This window comes from Meles meles, unplaced genomic scaffold, assembly GCF_922984935.1.
Source record: "Meles meles unplaced genomic scaffold, mMelMel3.1 paternal haplotype, whole genome shotgun sequence".
Classification (NCBI taxonomy): Eukaryota; Metazoa; Chordata; class Mammalia; order Carnivora; family Mustelidae; genus Meles; species Meles meles.
In genome coordinates this window covers 911,180-921,641 of record NW_025721601.1, presented here as the reverse complement: position 1 = coordinate 921,641, position 10,462 = coordinate 911,180, and the positions used below count along the sequence as shown (strand labels likewise).

General features: G+C 51.8%; 1 long non-coding RNA gene across 1 annotated transcript; it reads left to right on the top strand.

The window, feature by feature from the left end:
- The first annotated feature begins 6,574 nt into the window (after positions 1-6,574).
- Positions 6,575-10,168, top strand: LOC123936546. Its single transcript, XR_006817359.1, has 3 exons — positions 6,575-6,616; positions 7,685-7,690; positions 10,060-10,168. It is a non-coding gene; the product is annotated as an uncharacterized LOC123936546 (long non-coding RNA).
- The last annotated feature ends 294 nt before the right edge of the window (positions 10,169-10,462 follow it).

The window sequence follows — 10,462 nt, the reverse complement described above, 5'->3', positions numbered from 1 at the left end:
CCTGGGCTGTGGCTCCAGAGGCCCCATCCTGGAGGGCCTGTTGGCCAGGGCTTTGGGGAAAAAAGTCGGCAAAGACAAACTCGGGTTAGGGTGAGGGGCCCTGAGGTAATGGCAGACCTGATCTGTAGACCGTGAGGGCAATGCCTCAGGATCTGAAATTGATCGACCAGGCCATGCAGCTGTCTCCCATTCTGAGGAATTGACCCCCATCCCCACAGCAAGCTTTTCCAGCTGTGAGGAAGGAGGAGTGGTATTTGCGCTTGAGGTTCCCCCATAGGCCGGGTTTGGAGCTATGGTCTGGGCACAGATGCCTGAACACCCAGGTTATGTAGAGATGACAGCCATGGGCCATGGCCAGTCCCACCTGCAAGAGATGGTGCCCGCTACCTCTGTCCTGACTGGAGGTCGGGATCAGGCTGTGTTGGATAGAGCATTAGGCTACAGTGCAGCCTGGATATTGGGGTTCCATCTTGGGCCATGTAGCTTGATCCAAACATGGGGATTCAGGGCAGACCAATAGGGCCCTTCTTTCTTGAGGTCAAGCAGAAGGCTGCCTTGTGGATCCAGAGTTCCCAGTCTGGAGGGCTTGGGGGCCAGGGGAGTGAGGACGGAAATCTGAACACACAAGCGCTGGCTCAGTTCAGTGCAAACCACATGGAAGTTACAATGTGCAGCGTTTGAGTCGATATCTTCAGCACCTGAGTCAGGGCAAGTGTCGGATGTTCGCTCATGATGGAGTTTGTGTCCATTATGTCCGATGAATGGAGGGGTGGCCTCATGAGGCCATGGAGGTTTTCCCAGGCTGGGGTTTGTGAGCTGTTCCATACAGCAAGCTTTCCTTCTGCGGCACAGGGGAGTCCATTTTGATGTCACCAGAGTTCTCCATATGGAAAGACATGTTAGCAGAGCTCACTGTATAGATGTCTGGAAAGCACAGCTCAGCTTATCCTTTCAGCCCAAGAACAAATTAGTTTTGATCTGGTGTCTCTGGGGCAAGTGCCCAGGGGGCTGAGTTGACAGGTATCCTCATGCAGATGGGTCACAATGCTAGCTTGTCCAGGGAGACCTTAGATGTGGTGGCGGCTCAGCCTTGCAGGTGTCTCCCAATCTGGAGGGTTTGTGCAACTGTGACGGGCAGAGTTTTCATTGGGAGGGCACGCAGAGTCCTGCGCTGTGGCTCCAGAGGCCCCATCTTGGAGGTCCTGATGGCTAGGGCATTGAGTACAAAATTCTGCAAATTCAAACTCAGGTTAGGTGGACGGGCGAGGTGATGGAAGGTCAGATCTGCAGACCATGAGGTCAGAGCCCCGGGATCTGAAATTAGGACGACAGGGAGGTGGGAGCACACAGGCTTTTCTGTCTGGGTTGTTGTCTTGGCTGGCCATGGAATGGAGGTGTGGATTCATGGGTCCATGTGAGATTCTGCCTCTGTGGGGATTTTACAGGGCTCACAAGGTTTTGGTGTCTTTTTAGATGAATGGAAGAGAGCTGTTTTCTGCCTCAGGGGACCCGCCATAGCAGGGATTCCAGAGCCTGCTTCTGGGTCTGGGCGCCTGTAGAACCCGACCGAGGATGAGGATTTGGTTCTAGGGGCATTGCAAGACGGTAATGGGGTGTCCTGGTCCAGATAGCGAGACAGCTTGTTGAAACTAGGCTCAGGCTTATGGTGACAATGCCTGTTTGTGCCCAGGGCAGACCTCCTGCGTGGGCAAGGTCTCATGGGCCATGCAGATGACGCCCACTCTGGGGGTTTGACCCCCATACCCATAGCAAGCTTTTCCTTCGATGGCGAAGGAGCAGTGCTCTTTTGTGCTTGAGGTGCCCCCTTTGTCAGTTATTTGAGATATGGTCTGGACACAGTTGAAAGAACACCCAGGTTAGGTAGAGATGACAGCCTCGGACCATGGCCAGTCCCACCTGCAAGTGATTTCACCTGCTACCTGGGGGGCTGACTGGAGGTCGGTGCTAAGGCTGTGTCACACAGAGGATTAGTGCACAGTGCGGCCTGGATATTGAGGTTCTGTCTAGGGCCCTGCAGGTTGATCCTCACATGGGGATACTGGGCAGACCCATAGGAGCCTTCTTCTTTCTCGAGAGTGGGGAGAAAGCTGCGATGTGGCTGGTTCCCAATCTGGAGTGCTTGCAGGACAGATGGGTGTGGACGGAAGTCTGAGCGCACAAGCTATGGTTCAGTTCAGTGCCGAGCTCATGGCAGTTCCAATGTATAGCATCTGTCACGAGATCTCCAGCACTTGGGTCAGGCGAGAGTTGGATGGTCGCTCAAGCTGGATTTGTGTCCATGATGCCCGATGAATGGAGGAGTGAACTCATGAGGCCATGGAGGTTTTCCCAGGCTGGGAATTGTGAGCTTCTCCAAACAGCAACTTTCCTTCTGTGGGACAGGGGGAGACTGTTTTGATGGCGCCAGGGTCCCCCGTATGGAAAGACATGGTAGCAGAGCTCACCGCATAGATGTCTGGAAAGCCCAGCTCAGCTTATACTTTTAGCCCTGGAACAAGGCAGTTTCGATCTGTTGTCTCGGGGGCAAGTGCCCAGGGGCCTGAATTGACAGGGAGCCTCATGCTGATGGGACACAGTGCTGTCTTGTGTCCAAGAATACCTTAGAATGTGCTCTGTTTTTGGTCAGGGACCAAGCTTTGGACCATATGTAGGTATTCCAGAACCTGTCTTTGGGGGCAGATGCCTGCAAACCTCAGCTAGGGTCCGGTTGTGGTCCTAGAGGCATGTCAGTTTCCATCTTCTGACTCAGGGCCATTGAGCTGGGTGTCTGTCTGCCTGGATGTAGGTGTCTTGCATGTGTTAGACTGCTCATTTCTATCCAGAGCAGCCACTGAAATAGGGTGGGCTCAGGGGTCTTGAGGGTGTCTCCCAAGCTGGAGGGTTTGTGTAACTGTAAGTGGCAGTGTTTCCTTCGTGAGGGAAGGCAGAGTCCTATGATGTGACTCCAGAGGCCCCATCCTGGAGGGCCTGACGGCCAGGGATTTGGGGTAAAAAGTCTACAAACACCAACTCGATTTAGGGTGAGGGGCGAGGTGATGGCTGGCCCAATCTTCAGACTTTGATGGCAGTGCCTCCATATCTGAAATTAGGGCAACGTGGAGGCGGGAGTGCAGGTTTTCTGTCTGGGTTGTTTGTCCGGGTTGGCCATGGAATGGAGGGCTGGCCTCATGGGTCCATGGGAGATTATGCCTCTGTGGGGATTTTGCATGGCTCCCAAGGTTTTGATGTCTTTCTGGATGAAGGGACGAGAGCTGTTTTCTGTCTCAGGGTTCCTGCCATAGCAGGGATTGCAGAGATGTCTTCTGTGTCCGGGCACCTGGAGAACCCGATGAAGGGTGCGATTTTGGGCCCACGGGCATGGCAGGCATGATATGCGGGCTCCTGCTCCAGCTATAGAGGGGGCTTGTTTGAAAGCCGGCTCAGGCTGATGGTCACAATACCTGGTTATGTCCAAGGCGGAGCTCCTGGGTAGGCGTGGTCACAAGGGCCATGCTGCTGGCTCCCACTCTGAGGATTTGACCCCCTTCCCCACAGTTAGCTTTTCTGGCCATGGGAAAGAGGAGTGCTATATTGTGTTTGAGGTTCCCCATAGACTGGGATTTGAGCTATGGTTGGGTCACAGATGCCTGAACGCTCAGTTTGGGTAGACATGACAGCATCTGGACATGGCCGTTCCCACCTGCAGGAGATGGCACCCACTACCTGGGGGGCTGACTGGAGGTCGGAGCTCAAGCTGTGTCAGAGAGAGCATTTGTGCACAGTGCATCCTGGATATTTGTGTTCCGTGTAGGGCCGTGCAAGTTGATCTTCACATGGGGATTCTGGGCAGACCCATAGGGCCCTTCTTCTTTCAGGAGGGCAGGCAGAACGCTGCGTTGTGGCTCCAGAATTTCCAGTTTGGAGGGCTTGCAGCCCAAGAGGTTGAGGACGGAAGTCTGAACACCCAAGCACCAGTTCACTACAGTGCTGAGCACATGGCAGTTCCAATGTGCAGTGTCTGACTCGAGATCTCTAGCACCTGAGTCGGGGTGAATGTCAGATGGTCGCTCACACTGAAGGTTGTGTCCATGATGCCCAATGAAGTGAGGGGTGGACTCATGAGGCCATGGAGGTTTTCCCAGGCTGGGGCTTGTGAACTGCTCTGAACAGCAACCTTTCCTTCTCCGGGATAGGAGGAGTCCGTTCTGATGGCTCCTGACTCCCTGATATGGAAAGACTTGGTAGCAGAGCTCAACACATAGATGCCTGGGAAGCCCAGCTCAGCTTAACATTGCATCCCAGGAACAAGGCAATTTCGATCTGGTGGCTCTGGCGCGATGAACCCTGGGGCCTGAGTTGATAGGGTGCCTCATGCTGATGGGTCACCATGCTGGCTTGTGTCCAGTGAGTCCTTAGAATGTGTCAGAGACTCAGGTGTCATACAGGATCCCCCCCCCCCCGAGGGTTGGACCCAGCTCCCAAGAGCCATGTTGCCTTCTGGGGACAGGAGGTATTCTGTTATGTGGACCGGGACCAACCGTTGGAATATACGAAGTATTTCAGAACTTGCCTCTGGGGACAGATGCCTCCAAACCTAAGCTAGGGTTCCGTTGAAGTCCTAAGAGCATGTAAGTTTCCACCTTCGGACCCTGGGTCATTGACCAGGGTGTCTGCCTGGTGGTAGGTTTCTGGCATGTGTCAGAATCCCCCTTTTTTCAGAGCAGCCTACAGAATTGGGGTGGGCTCAGGGGCCTTGCAGTTGTCTCCCAATCTGGAGGGTTTGTGCAACTGTGACGAGTACAATATCCTTCAGGGGGCAGGAGAGTCCTGTGCTGTTGCTCAAGAGGCCCCATCCTGGAGGGCCTGTGGCCAGGGCTTTGGTGACAAAAGTCTGCAAACGCAAACTCGGTTTAGGATGAGGGGCGGGGTGATGGCAGGCCTGATCTGCAGACCGTGAGGGCAGTTCCTCGAAATCTATAATTAGTTCGACAGGGAGGCGTGAGCGCAGGCTCTTCTGTATGGGCTGTGTGTCTCAGTTGGCCACGGAATGGAGTGATGGCCTCATGGTCCATGGGAGATTCTGAGATTGTGGGGATTTTGTATGGCTCCCAAGGTTTTGGTGTGTATTTGGATGAAGGGAAGAGAGCTGTTTTCCGTCTCAGGGGTGCCGCCATAGCAGGGATTCCAGAATCGGCTTCTTTGTCCAGGTGCCTGGAGAACCCAACCGAGGGTGAAAATTTGGGCCTATGGGCATGGCAGGCCCAAAATGCAGGATCCTGGTACAGGTAGCAAGGGGGCTTGTTTGAAAGCAGTCTCAGGATGATGGTCACAATGCCTGTTTGTGCCCAGAGTGGACCTCCTGGGTGGGCCTGTGTTCTCACGGACCATGAAGCTGGCTCCCACTCTGAGGGTGTGACCCCCAAATGCAGAGCAAGCTTGTCCATCCGTGGGGAAGGAAGAGTGCTCCTTTGTGCTTGAGGTTCTCCCATAGGCTGGGATTTGAGATATGGTCTGGGCACAGATGCCTGAACACCCAGGTTGGGTAGACATGAAAGCCTAGGGCCATGACTGGTCCCAATTGCAGGAGATGGCACCCACTACCTGGGGGGCTGACTAGAAGTCGGGGCTCAGGCTGTGTCACACAGAACATTAGTGCACAGTCGGCCTGGTCATTGGGGTTCCGTCTAGAGACATGCAGGTTGATTCTCACATGGGGATTCTGGGCAGACCCATAGGACCCTTCTTCTTTTTGGTGGGCAGTGAGAAGGCAGCGTTGTGTCTCTAGAATTTCCATCTGGAGGCCTTGTTGGCCAGGAGGATGAGGACGGAAGTCTGCCACACAAGCGCCATTTCTGTTCAGTGCAGAACACATGGTAGTTCCAATGGGCAGCATCTGAATCGAGATCTCCAGCACCTTAGTCAGGGTGAGTGTCAGATGGTCACGCTGGAGTTTGTTTGCATGATGCTAGATGAATGGAAGGGTGGCCTCATGAGGCCATGGAGGTTTTCCCAGGCTGGGGCTTGTGAGCTGCTCTGAACAGCAAGCTTTTCTTCTGCGGAACATGGGGTGTCTGTTTTGATGGCTCCCTGGTCCCCCCTATGGAGACACATGGTAGCAGAGCTCACCACATAGATGTCCGGAAAGCCCAGCTCAGCATTTCCTCTCAGCCCAGGAGCAAGGCAGTTTCAATCTGATGGCTCTTGAGCAAGTGCCCAGGGGACTGAGTTGACAGGGAGCCTCATGCTGATGGGACATCATGTGGGCTTGTGTACTGGGAGACCTTAGAATGAGGTGAGTGCTCAGGCGACATGCAGGATTCTCCTCCCCTGATGGTTGGACGCAGCTCCCAAGAGCCAGGTTGCCTTCTGGGGACAGGAGGTGTTCGGTTTTTGGACCAGGGACCTAGCATTGGAAAATATGTAGGTACTAATGTAGGTGCCTGGTTAGGCAGAGGAACTTACTTGTAAACTCCGGATATTGGGGCGGGCCTGGCCAGATTGCCTTATCCAATCAGTGGGGCGTGCATGTATTAAATGTGAGTTGAAATCTCATTGGCCACCTGTGTGTGGTCTGGGCTCAACCACCTCTATAAAGGTTAGTCTGTAAGGCTAAGGGGTGGGAGGAATAAGTAGGAGGAGTTAGAATAGCTGTTAGAGAATAGGAGGAGTTAGAATATCAGTTGGAGAATTAGGAGGAGTTAGAATAGACTTTATAGAAGTAGGAGAAGTTAGAATAGCCATTAGAGAAGTAGAAGGAGTTAGAATAGCCTTTAGAGTAGTAGAAGGAGTTAGAATAGCCATTGGGAGCTGTTAGGATAGTTGTAGGAGTGGTAGCTTTGGGGTCGTCGGGAGGGTCAGAGCTTCAGGATCATTGGGAGCATTAGGAGCAGAATTGCTGGAAGCGGAACCGCCACGAGCAGCCTCACCTTCCCGAGCAACAGCGCCACCCGCGACCAGCCTCGACACCACCTGCCTCGCTGCACAGAGCTGGGGCCTCGCCAGAGTGGCATCATTCCAGTGAGCGGCCTCATTGGTGTGCGTCCTCATCGGAGTGTGGCCTGGTCCGGAGCGACCTCTTCATCATCAGTTGGGGCGTTCATCCAGCATGTATCCTCTTCCAGAGCAGCCTTGTTTGGAGAGCGGCCTTGTCGGAGTGGCGTCATGGGGAGCAGAGTCTGTGTCATCAGGGTTGTCGTCCTCGTCATCCACGCCTCTTTGTCATCGAGAGCAGTGTCCTCATCTTTTTCACTTCTACATAAGTAATGGCCCCGACCGGTCAGGTTGATTTTCGTTGTTTGGCGTGAAACAAAGCTTTGCTTGATTTTTGCTTTGTATCAATCTTCTTCCTTTGATCACGGACCCTAACATTTGGGCCTCGCCCGGGAACAAACAATGAGAACTGAGCCAGCATCATAATTTATGGGGAAAGCCTCCGGAGGTGTTGGGATCTTGTTCATCTGTCTGGTTGGAGCTACAGGCTATGGTCTACCAGGAAGAAGCTGGAAGCAGCTATGTTCCGCAGGCCTGGAATGGATGCAGGGATGCCCCATTCCTCTGTTGGTAAATCGACATGGGGTTAAAGTCCCCCTTGGCTGTCGGCAGGATTCAAGTCCCCCTAGATGGTCAGGGGGTTTGAGTCCCTCTAGATGGTCACCAGCGGGTTGGAGACCCCCTATGCCGTCAGCAGGGGGTTTGAGTCCCCCTAGGCAGACAGGGGGTTTGGGTCCCCATAGGTGGTCATCGGGGGTTCAAATCCCCCGAGGTGGTTATTGGGGCTACGAGTACCCCAAGGCGGTCATGGGGTTTGATTCCCCTTAGAAAATCCCCACCAGTGGCAGGACCGCTAGGCCTGCAGTTGTCTTTTCTTGTCTTTTTTTTGTCTGCTGTGTTGTTTGTTGTGTTTGGGGGATGGGACAGGCAGAGAGTAAGGGGACTCTGACTTTAATCTCTCTGTTCCTCATAATAGATGTGGGGCTTCTTCCTCACTCATTTCCTGTGTTAAGGGCAATAACTAGAGCCAACAGAGTTTATTCTAACTTGGGTCACAGACTTGAAAGAATATTCCCAAGCAGCTTCCAAAACTCCCTTTGTTTCGAGGAATTCCTTGCCTTCTCTGGTCCCATGTAGACTGCCTAGCCCCTCCCCCTTGCTGGTGGGAAAGCATGGCATCTGAAGTAGAATGGGCCCAGGTGGAACATGAAATCTGTTAGCAAAGAGATGACTGAACTGATGGTTAATTGTCTGTCTCAGGGTTTTAATGGTAATTGTTAAAGCAGCTTTGAGATTTCTTGGTAACCTGAAGCTTTGAAGTTTTACTTGGATGACAAAAAACTGAACAATTCAGAAGAACAGTTAAAGTATTTACAGAAATTGGTTAAATTGGATTAGGAAGGGGACTGGGCTAAAACTGAAGGAGGAAAGATAATTCTTCCTCAAAGACTAGTCAAAAAGTTAGTAGATCAGATACATCAGGGTACTCATTTGGAGATAGGCAAACTCAAGGAGCTTATAGGCAAGTAATTCCAGGTTTCTAAATTAGGGCGTATGGTTCAGGATGTAGTTGATAGATGTGCTCACTGCCAGGCAGTTAATGTGGGAAGAGCTAAAATGGAAAGAGGGAAGAGGCAAAGAGGTAAGGAACCAGGAATTTGTTGGGAAATAGATTTTACAGAAATGAAACCTGGAAAATATGGGCACAAGTACATGTTAGTTTTTGTAGATATGTTTTCAGACTGGGTAGAGGCTTTTCCCACCAAACATGAGACGGTAGGAGTGGTAGCCAAAAAGCTACTAGAAGAAATAATTCCTAGGTTTGGGCTGCCTCTTGTGAACAGGTCAGACAATGGCCCTGCATTTTCAATTTCAATGTCACAGGCATTGGCCAAGGACATGAGCACTAACTGGAAACTACATTGTGCCTACCGGCCCCAGAGTTCCCTGCAAGTAGAGAGAATGACCCAGACTCTTAAAGAGACCTTAACAAAACTAATTCTGGAGACTGGCGGTGGATGGGTGGATCTCCTTCCTGTCACCCTCCTCAGAGCACGAAGTACACCCTATTTAAGAAAGGTGACCCCATTGGAATTAATGTTTGGAGACTCCCCCCTTCCTTGACTACAAGACGTTGCCCTAGCAGAAATGACTGACCAATCTGTACTCCAGTCACTGCAGGTATTACAGTCTGTCTTAAATAAAACCCACTCAGGGATCCGGACTGCCCATATTGGGATGGAGACGGAGGTGGAACCACATCCTTACCAACCTGTGGACATGGTTTGGATACATTGCTACCAAAGGGGAAACTTGTAGCCTCGCTGGAAGGGACCATTTAATGTAAAAGTAGAGAACATTAGGGCCTGGATTCATGCAGGTGACGTCAAACAAGCCAAGCATGAGGACGCCCCGCAGAGATGGAAGCTTCAGTTGACAGAACCCGCTGACCATAGACTAAAGCTAAAACTAAAAAAACTGTGAGTTTATTGTTGCTCCTCTTTTTACCTGTTCATGTAAAGTATAGGTGGGAAATTAGATGAACGGAATCAGGAAAAAAATGGAAAAGGTTATACAAAACGTTGTTTGCTTAACTCAGCTGACTGTGCACTACTGTTACTTTTTGGCCCCTGTATTATAAACTCTCTAATGTCATTTGTACCAAAGAAAACTGGAGCGATAAAAAATTTAGTCTTACATGCTCAATATAACCCCCCTACAATACAGGAACACAGAACTTGCTGAAAAGTCAAGGATTTGACTAATTTCCAAAGAAAAGTGGGGAATGTAGGGGCTTGGTTAGCCAGAGGAACTTACTTGTAAACCCCGGATATAGGGGCGGGCAAGGCCAGATAGCTGTATCCAATCAATGGGGTGTGCATATATTAACTGTAGTGAGTTGAAATCTCATTGGCTACCTGTGTGTGGGCCAGGCTCCACCACCTCTCTAAAGGTTAGTCTGTGAGCCTGGGGTTGGCGAGAAGTAAGAGGAGTTAGAATAGCCATTATAGAAGTAGGAGAAGTTAGAATAATGGTTAGAGAATTAGGAGGAGTTAGAATAGCCTTTAGAGAAGTAGCAAGAGTTAGAATAGCCGCTAGAGTAGTAGGAGAAGTTAGAGTAGCCATTAGAGTAGCCATTGAGAGCCGTTAGGGTAGTCGTAGGATTGATAGTGTCGGGTCGGCAGGAGCTTCAGAGCTTCAGAGCTTCAGGATCATTGGGAGCATCGGGAGCGGCATTGCTGGGAGCTGCCCCACCCCGAGCAGCAGCGCCACCAGGAGCAGCCTCGCCTCCCTGAGCAGCAGGGCAGGCCGCGACCCTAATCACCGTGGCCCTGCCAAGACTAGCCTTGCTTCCCCGAGGCACAGCCTCGCCAGAGCGGTGTCATTCCAGGAAGCCACTTCATCAGCATGCGGCCTCGTCGGAGAGTGGCCTGGTCTGGAGCGGCCTTTATCTTCAGGTACGGACATTGTC